The 12,706-nt window shown below is 39.2% G+C and overlaps 1 long non-coding RNA gene across 1 annotated transcript in view; it reads left to right on the forward strand.

Annotated features, from left to right (window-relative positions):
- Nucleotides 1-12,706, forward strand: part of LOC136794869 (uncharacterized) — a 50,634-nt gene that overhangs the window by 21,192 nt on the left and 16,736 nt on the right. The window contains exon 2 of the long non-coding RNA XR_010842281.1: nucleotides 2,010-2,065. This is a non-coding gene — a long non-coding RNA (uncharacterized lncRNA). The remainder of the gene's footprint in view (nucleotides 1-2,009; nucleotides 2,066-12,706) is intronic.

Below are 12,706 nucleotides of genomic sequence, written 5' to 3' on the forward strand. Positions count from 1 at the left end.
TGTGTAATCTCAGCCAGGCTCAGCACCTTGATTAGGCAACAAACAGACCACATAGGAATAGGTGCCTGCACTTCCCAGACTTAAGAGAAAAGCAGTAATGAGTGGAGACTCAAAATCCCCAATTCACAGTGTTCATAATGCAACAACCTCAGCAGGTGACTGGCCAATCTTAGATAAATAGCCAGGTTCTGCAGTTTGTACCCAATGCATTACATATTAGCTATTGTCTACAATACATGTCTAAAATCTAGAAAGCTTGGAAAACTGCAAGTTTTTTTGGCAATCATTTGGAAACAATATCTGGCCTGATATGACTTAAAACCCTTCATAGTCTTCATTTGCCTTATTTCATGTGAGCAGTCGCATGTTTTGCTGGTAAGATAGTAATGTGCTGGATAATAGGGTGTTGTCTCAAACTTGCAGGGGATATTAAGTAGTATATGACCCATGCACCATATTTTCTTTATCAAATCAGAAACATTCTGAATTCCAAAAGATTAAGCCACAAGGGTTTTAGAAAAATGATTGTGGAACTTGTATACTTTGACCTTACTGGCTCATGCACAGAACTGTTCCACAACAGACTCCTGAAGTCACTTATTTCCAACCACAGGGACATATAACATTGAGCAGATGTGCAGGGTAATCACACTTGAGGTTGATTAACCTGAAGGCCTGGTCTGTCCTGAGGGCAGACAGGGAGCAATGAATTGTGAGGAGAGGTAGCATGTGGCCAGGGCTCCCTGGCTCTCTGTGTGGTGTGTGCTGGGCAAGGAAGCAATAAATCCAGGACAGTAATAACTCCCTCTCTGTGGCTGGGCTTTATTTGCACACTGGGAACTAAATTAGAAGCTGAAGCTTTGTTCTATGTCCTTGAGATTGAAGTGAAATGTAGGAAGAGATGGGAGTGGGCAATTGCTGTTAACCCAGCCTGAAGCTTGTTAGCAGAAAGGGAGCTTTGGGAGAACATAAATCTAGGTCTTGCGACTTATCAAGGGGTTTTACCAGGTAGAGACCACAAGCTTATTAGACCTTAGTTTTTATATGACAAAGAAGATGTAGTTGGGGAAAAGAAAGCAGTAAGGAAAGTGAAATAGGAAGGCACCTCAACAGGAAATGGTTTATTGCTTTACAGGAGGAGACCAGGGGTAATACACAAAGAGGAAATTCTCTAAGAGGTAAAGATGCAGGCAAGAATCCAAGAAAATCAAGAAGAAAAGTACTTTCAACATTCATGGGCTTCCTTGCAGCTACTTCACAGTATGAAAAGACATCCAGGAGTTATTTTCACAGTTTGAGGAAGCATCTATAATGTGAAGTCTTTTTTGTATAATAAAGCATAAATATGAGCTGGTTCAAATGCTTTGGTAAACAGAAGAGGTGTAAATAAGTAAATAAACAAGTATAATTTAAAGTTATCTGTCAGAACATATAAGAATCTGGATTCACATTATTTTTGTTGACTGGCCTGAGATGAATGGTGCCATGTAAATGGTAATAATGACTAATAAATATGTGCTATCACTATTCCTAGTTAGCCTTATAGAGGAGTAACACTCACCAATGCATCAATCAAATTTTCTGGGTACAGACACCCACAGTATGGTCTGCCATCATAACAGACTCTTCTTCCTGAAAAGTCAAGGCTCAAGGGGAGGAGTGTGGAAGTTTAAAAAAATAAATAAGTGCAAGAAAGTCAGATGATTAAATTTGCTTTGTGTCATTACAAACAGTTCTGGTGTCCTGAAGTGTCACATTTCGGTTCTTTCCTGTGTCAGAGCACAAATGTAAATTAGAGATGTTAGACAAGTGATAATACAATGGCCTCAGTGATCTTTCTTAAGTAATTGTTTCTTGCCTAAAGATTTCATTCTGTATAGAAAAGGCATATTTCTCTCATTAATAAAAAACCTAGAGAGATAAGTCTCATTACCCCTGCAGATTTTTGTTTACCTTCCTCTTTAATATGCTTCAGGATAATTCATTAGTTTGTTCATTGTTTTTCACAGGAACATTAACGAGACTAGCAGACTCGAGATCCTTTGTCTAGGAGACTGATGTCTTGGTAAGTTTTCATTACGCTCTGATCACTCCCACCCTTTGGTGGAAAATGCAGTGAGTTATGGGAGACCTGCAGAGGTGTTGTATACAAGGCCTTCAAATGCATATATTCAATTCATTGTTCTGGGGGCTCCAGGGCAGTGGCCACAGAGGGGAGAAATATGCGTAGCATCTGTTCTCAAATGATGGATGAAGACCTTTGGAGAGGCATGCAAGGGTACAACCAAGTAGGCAGAATAGGGGAGGCAATATAGCAGACAATTTTACACCCAAGAAAATAACTATTTTTGAAATGTTAGAGTAGCCTGTCAGCCTTGACTTTTTTTTTTTTTAGATTTGGAGGAAACTGGGGTGAGTAATTGCAGGCAGTGACTGTCCTTGTCAAGATATTTCTGTAATTAGAGAAATACACAATATGTCTCATTTAGCGGCACCTCAAATAGAGCCATGGGGGCAGCCATCAGTTGGAAAAGGTTCATAAATTCGGAACAGTCAGACAACGGTGCTGAAGCTAAAAGCTGGCAATGTCCGTTACAGGAGAGGACATTCTGTCATCCTAAAGCATGGACCCTGCTTGAAAGCAAATCTGGACAGAGCAATCTGGAAAGAGAAATGGCTCTTGGAATCTGCAGTCAAATTGAAGGGAGGGCATAGAGGAAAAGCCTACTAAACTTCTGTGCATTAAATAGTCATTTTAAAATCTATTTGCTTTAAGTTAATGGAATAAAAAGTAGTTTGGAGGGGAGGAGAAAGATTCTTTCTTTAGACTCATAACACAGTTGGAATCGATTTTTGCTCAAGTGTAAATCTAATGAAATGGTTGAAGCAAGGCAGCTCGCTGTCTAAGCAGCCAGTGCTTTTATAGGCATCAAGATGAAATCTTAATTGCCACACAATTTGGAAAAACGAGAAAACTTCACCCATGAAAGATTGTAGGAAACAGATATGTATGAATTAAGGTGCTAGTTGGAGGGACATCATCTTCATTGTTTAATTTCATAAATAGAGAAGCAGTTGGATGCAGCTGCCCCCTGGCATCTGGTCCAGATTTATGGGTACCCAAACAGGCATCCTGAATTCTAATGAAGACATGTGGTCAGAATAACTGATTGCACAATCTTGTTACGTGTGGTTTTTGTTTTGCTTTTTTAATTTAGAAATATCCCTCTTATTCTTACCACACCAATGAAAGGAGCTTAAGAAAAAAGCATATATTTATATTTCTATGTAATCACATGCTTAAACAGATTTTCAGAATATATGAAAAGTCTAAGGAAGTTTGTTTCCTCTAAAACCAGGTAACATAGTCTTCCTTCCTCCTTCTCCACTTCCTTTTTTCCACTCTCCTTTCCTTTTCATTTTATATTTAGGATATGAAATCTCTGTAAGTGAAATGTGAGAACTATGTGAAAATTAGGCTAAAATGGAAAGCTTTATTTATTTTGTTTAAGAAAGCTTTATTCATCAGCCACAAATAGATGTGATTTTTTAAATACTAGCACCATATCTTAGTCCAGATGTAAGAATAATTTTTAAAATTAATTATTTTCTTGTTGCTGCACGCGGGCTTTATCTAGTTGCTGCGAGCGGGGGCTACTCTTCATTGCAAGTGCTTGGGCTTCTCATTGTGGTGGCTTCCCTTATTGCAGAGGACGGGCTCTAGGCACGCCGGCTTCAGTAGTTGCAGCATGCAGGCTCAGTAGTTGTGGTTTGCGGGCTCTAGAGCGCAGGCTCAGTAGTTGTGGCGCATGGGCTTAGTTTCTCCACGGCATGAGGGATCTTCCCGGACCAGGGCTCGAACCAGTGTCCCCTGCATTGGCAGGCGGATTCCTAAACACTGCGCCACCAGGGTAGTCCCCGGATGTAAGAATAATTTTAAAAGTCGTGTCTAAAAAGGAAAACCAAAGTATTAAGATGTCAATTGACTATATTGGAGTGAAAGTATCTGCCCACATGTGTAAATTTTCCCCTTCTTATTTAATGTTCAGTGTAATGGAGTCCAGTTTTCATTCCTTGAGCCAATGATATCATAACCAACACTCAGTGCTTGAGCATGGAGAATGTTACTTGATCACTTCTTGTGTACTGGGTTTGAAGAGGGACAGACTAGAGACCAAGAGATCCATTAGCATCTCATTCAGCTCAGTTCTTGAAAGTCTGGCTCCCAGTCACATAGGCGATGAAAATGCACTTGAGAGCAACATTTCAGGATACTGGTGGCACATGTGTATTTCTGGTTTGCTGTCTAGCTCCTCTCACCTATCATGCCAAAGGACTATCTTATATCAACCAGGGTGCTCATGGACAAGTACTAATCACTGAACCCCACTCTGCATGCCAGGCAATGCTTTAAGGATGGGTGGCCTTAAGAGGCTATGTTTACTGGCCTATATTTAAGCACAGTAATTAAGGAGGTCAGGACTCAGAATTCTGGCTCTAGACAAGAGAGGTCATATTCAGCATTATACACTGTTACACACATGCTTTTATAAAAGGCCAGACTCCACAGGGAGCCTTCCTCAGAGACCAGTTGCTATACTGATAAACATCTTAGATGAGCTCACCAGAATAATAAGTACAACTTCACCCAGGCAGATAGGAGTAGACTATAATCTGTTTCCTTATCTGTAAAATAAGTGTAGTAACCGCTCTCCAGGCTGCCTGACAGTTTCTTGTGCTAGCTAAATGAAAACATATGAGTTCGCTTCATAAAAACTAAAGCAATAAACCAGTGATCTCAGCCATGTAGCCCAGAGACATGTTTGGTTTGATAGAAGAACGTTTTTCATGTTCTCTAATTTGGGTGCCTTCAGATGAATGATAGTCCCCAACAGGTTTAACACCTGGTATAACATTAATTTATATAAACTGCCTGACCCTAAAGGCTTTTGACTTTGTAATTTTGCTTATGCAAATCTAAGATATTATTATTAACAGTGCTTTAAGAGAAACTTGTACGATTACAATGGTGCATGCATCAATGTCTAATAAATTATAAATAAATCTCTTTCTATATCAACTGTAAATGCATCCCATCTGACTGTGAACTCACTGAGGAGAAATGTAATATCTTATTCATTATTATATCTCCAAAACCTAAGACAGTGTCTGGGCATTGTAAACGCTCATTAAGTATTTATTGGGCCTAATGGAGCCAGATGGAGGGGAAACTGGGTCATTGTAATAGGGTAGATGTTAAAGAGGAGCAGGACATGGAAATGCAAAAAAAGAAAAAAAGTTCTAGAAGTATAAAAAGTGTGGAAATAAGTGATCAAGTAGAAATTGGGCTTCACTCCTTTAAAGAGAAAAGAACAATACTAAAACAACAAATACTGAGCACCAAGGGGACACTGGGACACATGCAGGATAGCTTAGACTCCAGAATATGAGGTTCCAAGAAGGGGAAATGGAGTAGGTATTTTAAAGACAAAAAACAGAACAGGGTCTGTCACATAGTAGGAAAGCCCATCTGAGTGTTGCTGCTTGGTGGGCAATACCTGAACTTGTTGGCTAGGCAGGTACTTGCCTGGCTGGAGGTGGTCTGCTGCATATGTGGGGATTAAGATTAGGATTAGGATTTAGGATTATGACGTGAGGTACTTCTGCCACCTACATAAGGTACATGTCTTTGATCTGTATGCAAAGTGCCCAAGTTGGAGTTTTGTCACACAGTTCTGTGTGCACAGGTGGCCAGGTCATGGTTTATCAGCCTCCGATCTTTCTCCTTCCTTCAGCTTCACATCAGCAATTCACTAAGTTCTTTGCTCTCCCTCAAGAGTGTAATAAGCCACAGCCGGGACTAGAGTAGACCTTACATGTGCCATACCCTGGACCATTGGTCTAGATGCATTTTGGCTTCCAGACTGCAACTTCTTCCTGCCTCAACTCTTATTACATTGGGTCTGTCTCTCCCTTAGATCCCCTGCTTGTTTTTCAAATTGAATTAAAATTTCAACTCCAAATATTCATGCTCATCTTCCCATGGAAACCTCCTGCTTCATTTATTCATGCCTACTCATGCCCTTTCTTCCATCAGGCTGTTCCTCATACCCTCATAGTCTTAGTGAGTCGAGGCCTGTTCTGTTTTTCATTTGCAGTGGTTTCCCCACTTTTCTTTACTGATCATTCGTAGTTTTAATTTAAATTAAATATTTTACTTTTGCAATGTAAGCGTCTGTGTGGTTTCATGGAAGTTCTGGCATAGGAATGCATTAACCCAAAAAGGCATTGCCCCAAGCATGGCCTACTTATCTGGAAAAATGGCCTTGTCATTTTGGAAAGGACACACATCCTGTGGTGAGAAAGGGAAGGGATTCCTATTTTGGCCATCCGTAAGAGGGTAGATGTAGCAAAATTGCCTCACCTGAAGCAGAGGTCCGTGAACCAGAGCCTGTTGGTCACATTCAGCCTGCTGCCTCTTCTTGTAAATGAGGCTTTACTGGAACACAGCGACATCCATTCTTTCACATGTTGTCCATAGCTGCTTTCATGGTACAATGGCTGAACTGAGTAGTTGTAACAGAGACCATATGGGCTGCAAAACCTAAAATTAAAATTCAGTATCCAGTCATTTACAGATTGTTTGCTGACACCTGACCTCGAGTTTTCTTGATAATCTTAGCTAGTCTGGTCCCCTCCATTACACTGCAGCCTGTTTAAGCCCATACCTGTTTCCCTTGCTGCAACTTGTAATACATTCCACACAAGGAAACAGTTGAATTTCTGACTGAATGACAAGCATTCATGCAAGAAACTTTTTTTTTTAACATCTTTATTGGAGTATAATTGCTTTACAATGGTGTGTTAGTTTCTGCTATATAACAAAGTGAATCAGCTATACATATACATATATCCCCATATCTCCTCCCTCTTGCGTCTCCCTCCCACCCTCCCTATCCCACCCCTCTAGGTGGTCACAAAGCACCAAGCTGATCTCACTGTGCTATGCAGCTGCTTCCCACTAGCTATATATTTTATATTTGGTAGTAGTGTATATATAAGTCCATGCCACTCTCTCACTTCATCCCAGCTTACCCTTCCCTCTCCCCGTGTCCTCAAGTCCATTCTCTACATCTGCATCTTTATTCCCGTCCTGCGCCTAAGGCCTTCAGAACCATTTTTTTTTAGATTCCATATATATGTGTTAGCATACGGTATTTGTTTTTCTCTTTCTGACTTACTTCACCCTGTATGACAGTCTCTAGGTCCATCCACCTCACTACAAATAACTTAATTTCGTTTCTTTTTATGGCTGACATCTAAGAAACATTTTTTTTTTTTTTTTTTTTTTTTTTTTTTTTGCGGTACGCGAGCCTCTCACTGTTGTGGCCTCTCCCATTGCGGAGCACAGGCTCCGGACGCGCAGGCTCAGCGGCCATGGTTCACGGGCCCAACCGCTCCGCGGCATGTGGGATCTTCCTGGACCGGGGCACGAACCCGTGTCATAGAAAATGCAAAGATTATCTATTATGGGACGATATGGTTAACAAGAAACAATCCTATAGGCTACTTTCTGGGATGGGGGACATGTAGGATCAAGGTCTCATAAGGCAAAGCAAAATACAGAATCAAAGGAGTTAGTTAATTACTTCTTTTGAGTTGACTGGATGGAGTAAACTGTATGGTTCAAGTAATGCATTAGCATTCTCATTTGTACATGACTTTATAGATTTCTATGCACCAAATCAAATGAAAAAAAATGTTGAAATAAAGGCTCTCAAAACAAGGAATTAAGAGACTTGGCTCCAAATCCAAATGCCACTTACTAGTTTTGTAAACTTGGATTATAATGTTTAAAATTGTGGGCTCTGGAGGCCAGCTCTCAGATTTGAATTTTCTACATTTCTTTCTCCCCCAGTTTTTCTCCCTTCCCTCAAGTCTACCTGCCTTCTAGTTTCTTTCCTATCAACATGTCCTTTAACTTCTTTCTTCTCCCTCCTGTTTCTCTCTCTTTCATCTCTGCCTTCCTTTTTTCTCCTTTTTTTGCCTCTTAGTCACTGTCCTCTGTCTTTATCCTTTCATTTCTGAAATATATTCACAAGTTGCTCTTTTCAACCATTCACCAAATGTTAATAAAATAGTTAAGTATATACAGTTTCAGGTCTTTCATTAATGTTTTTGTTTTTCTTCCTTACCACTAAAAACTCATGTTACAGAATTCAATTATGGAAGTGGCTACAGGCAACAGAATCTCAGAAAAATGGAGAAAATCTGGAATGGGTTATCTGAACTCATTGGACCTGGTTGCTCCTAAACTCCAGCTAATAACAATAGGTAGATTCTGGCATCACACAGCACACACATAGTGGCAAAAGAGCTAATTAAGTTAGGTAATAACAATTAACACCTACAGCCACATGGAATAAAATGCCCATTGAAGGCAATACTTTGAGTGACCATGTAGCTGCTACCATAGAAAAAAATAGGAAGGTTGTGAGGGACTTAAGGGCTGTAGGATAAGCTGTTTGCTTCTAATTGCACTGGGTAGCTTAAAGAAAGAGAGTAAAAGCCTCAACTTATTAAATTCCCAGCTCACAGAAAACCATGGAATGTCCATAGTTAAGACATAAAAGTCTCTAATCAAAAGTAATTACAGATTATTCAACATAGTACTGGAAGTCCTAGCCACAGCATTCAGAGAAGAAAAAGAAATAAAAGGAATACAAGTTTGAAAAGAAGTAGTAAAACTCACTGTTTGCTGATGACATGATACTATACATAGAAAACTGTAAAGATGCCATCAGAAAACTACTAGAACTAATCAATGAATGTGGTAAGGTTTCAGGATACAAAATTAATGCACAGAAATCTGTTGTATTCCAATACACTAACAATTAAAGATCAGAAAGAGAAATTAAGGAAACAATCCCATTTACCCCATTGCAACAAAAAGCATAAAATAACTAGGAATAAACCTACCTAAGGAGGCAAAAGACCTGTACTCAGAAAACTATAAAACAGTGATGAAAGAAATCAAATATGTTATAAACAGATGGAGAGGTATACCATGCTCCTGGATTGGAAGAATCAATATTGTGAAAATGACTATACTACCCAAAGCAATCTACAGGTTCAAGGCAATCCCTATCAAATTACCAATGGCATTTTTCACAGAATTAGAACAAAAAATTTCACAATTTGTATGGAAACACAAAAGACTATGAATAGCCAAAGCAATCATGAGAAAGAAAAATGGAGGTGGAGGAATCAGGCTCCCCAACTTCAGCCTATGATACAACCTACAGTAATCAAGACAGTATGGTACTGGTACAAAAACAGAAATATAGATCAATGGAACAGGATAGAAAGCCCAGAGATAAATCCACACACATATGGTCACCTAATCTATTACAAAGGAGGCAAGAATATACAATGGAGACAAGACAGCCTCTTCAATAAGTGGTGCTGGGAAAACTGGACAGCTACATGTAAAAGAATGAAATCAGAACATTCCCTAACAACACACACATAAATAAACTCAAAATGGATTAAAGACCTAAATGTAAGGCCAGACAATATAAAACTCTTAGAGGAAAACATAGGCAGAACACTCTATGATGTAAATCACAGCAAGATCCTTCTTGACCCACCTCCTAGAGAAATGGCAATAAAAACAAAAATAAATAAATGGGACCTAATGAAACTTAAAAGCTTTTGCACAGCAAAGGAAACCATAAACAAGATGAAAAGACAGCCCTCAGAATGGGAGAAAATATTTGCAAACAAAACAACAGACAAAGGATTAATCTCCAAAATATACAAACAGCTCATGCAGCTCAATACCAAAGAAAAACACAACCCAATCAAAAAATGGTCACAAAGTCTAAATAGACATTTCTCCAAAGAAGACATACAGATGGTCAAGAGGCACATGAAAAGATGCTCAACATCACTAATTATCAGAGAAATGCAGATCAAAACTACAATGAGATATCACCTCACACCAGTCAGAATGGCCATCATCAGAAAATCTACAAACAATAAATGCTGGAGAGGGTGTGGAGAAAAGGGAACCCTTTTGCACTGTTGGTGGGAATGTAAATTGACCCAGTCACTATGGAGAACAGTATGGAGGTTTCTTAAAAAACTAAAAATAGAACTACCATATGACCCAGCAGTCCCACTACTGAGCATATACCCAGAGAAAACACATGTATCCCAACGTTCATTGCAGCACTATTTACAATAGCCAGGACATGGAAACAACCAAAATATCCATAGATGAATGGATAAAGAAGATGTGGTACATATATATATAATGGAATATTACTCAGCCATAAAAAGAAATGAAATTGGGTCATTTGTAGAGATGTGAATGGACCTAGAGTTGTCATACAGAGTGAAGTAAGTCAGAAAGAGAAAAACAAATATTGTATATTAACACATATATGTGGAATCTAGAAAAATGGTATAGAGTAACGTATTTGCAAGACAGGAATAGAAAGGCAGATGTAGAGAATGGACGTGTGGACACAGTGGGGGAAGGGGAGAGTGGGATGAACTGGGAGATTAAGTGAGACATAAATATACTACCATGTGTGAAATGAATAGCTAGTGGGAACCTGCTATATAGCACAGAAAGCTCAGCTCGGTGCTATGTGATGGCCTAGTTGGGTGGAATGGAGGGGGGAGAAAGGTCCAGGAGGGAGGGGATGTGTGTATACGTATAGCTGATTCACTTCGCTGTGTGGCAGAAACTAACACAAGATTGTAAAGCAATTATACTCCAATTAAAAAGAAAAAAGACTATCCAAAGCAGCAAATAAATAAATAAATAAATCTTGTGACTTTCAAAAAAAAAAGTAATTACAGGATCACATACCAGAAAAATCAAACTCAAAATTTGATTCTCTGGATTGTTTTTTTATAACAGTTGCATTCATGACCAAGCCTATTCTCTTATAAGAACATTAAGGGAAAGAATGAGACCCCAAGAATGGGAATTTATGGGAAGATTTGAGTGACTCAGAGTCCTCCAGACTGCCCCGAGACTCCTCAAGGAGAAGCACCACCTGCTCCTCTGCCTGAGGCTCCTCCTGCCTCATGTGAAGATCCTGTGATTATCTCACCTCAGTTTCCTTGCAAGGGGAAGGTGATTCTCCTCCTGCCACTTGTACCATCTCCCATTGTCTCCAGACCTTTTACCTCTTCCCAGTGAGCCCAAATATAGAGTCAAACCCAAGAGTCAAAGACTCACACATCAAAAGAATTGCCAGGGTTTGCTAATTGTGTTGATGAATGAAAGGAAGAAAGGAAGGAAGAATGGACGGAGGGGGGAAGAGAATATGTATAGTAATAGATTCTAAGATATAGAAAAAAGGAGGGGGGATAAATAATTCTAGATTGGGCTAAATTGATCAATATGAGTGCACTTAACAGAGCTTCTGGATTAATGTTTCAGAGAATTGCATGGGTATTATTTGCTTGGTTGGTTGACTAACACCTAGCCTCAGCAGTGGCTACTGTGAATGCTCACCAAATCCCCCCTGTGATGGCCCCTGGACCAGCAGGTAGACAAGATGACCAACCTGAGGCTGTCAGACAACTTACTTCCTCTATCAATCCAAGGCTTACTCAGTGGGCTCATGGAAAACATAACTAACTCAGCCAGGGTCAGATTCTGTTGCTTGCAAAGGAAAAATCTAATATGACATTCATCTTTAATTTAAAAAATTAAACACCAGGTGTATTAGTGAGCGTTGTCTATAAATCAGAACCATTAGGATATCATACTATTATGGAGGATGGCAAGTCCCAAATCCTCAGGGTGGGCTGAGAAGCCGGAGACTCGGGAAAAGTCAATGATAGCTTTCAAGTTCGAAAGCTATCTGCCACAGAATTCCTTCTTGCTCAGGGAGGTCAGTGTTGTTTTATTCAGGATTTCAATTGATTGGATGAATCCCATCCAATGGAGGCCGCTCTGCTTTTCTCAAAGTCCACTGTCATAAATAAAAAGTTTAAAAAAATGTTTATCTCATCCAAAACATTCTCACAGAAATATCCAGAATAATGTTTAACCACAAACATGGGCACTGTGGTCCAGCCAAACTGACACAAAATTAACTATCACACCAGAAAAATAAAACTCTTTATCAGAATACTAGAATCTGTATTTTAAATTAAGAATTATTTCTTAATTCTTAGATGTAACCCAAGAAGTGAATAACTAAGGGCATTGTAATTTGAATCCAGTTTAAAATGTTGAATTTAAATGCACTAGAATTCCCTACTATACACTTTTCTAAATTGCTTGTTCTAATGTTTAGTGGTTAGAATTGGAGGGCACCAGTCTATCATGCTTACTCGCAATTCATTTTTCTCGGTCACTATGCTTTATTCAGAGAGTGCAAGCAGGTAAACTTGGTATTCATGGCACACACCTAAATAGAAGCCTGTGAAAGATAATGGGTAAACATTAAGATTCCAAAGTTCTGATCCATAGGGTCATCAGGCTATTGATCTTGCTTGTTTATATTTGTCTTGCCAATTGAAATCCTAAGATATGTCACCTCGATGTGTATTACTAGACAATAACTGCAAAATCACAGAATAGATCATCTACTTCAGTGAAAGGCAAACAGATAAAAATGATTGAGATTTAGAGAACGTTTTTTTCCCCTGACAAATGGAGACTTAACAGTGAAAG

The sequence above is a fragment of the Kogia breviceps genome, chromosome 9, assembly GCF_026419965.1.
Source record: "Kogia breviceps isolate mKogBre1 chromosome 9, mKogBre1 haplotype 1, whole genome shotgun sequence".
In the NCBI taxonomy this organism is placed as follows: Eukaryota; Metazoa; Chordata; class Mammalia; order Artiodactyla; family Physeteridae; genus Kogia; species Kogia breviceps.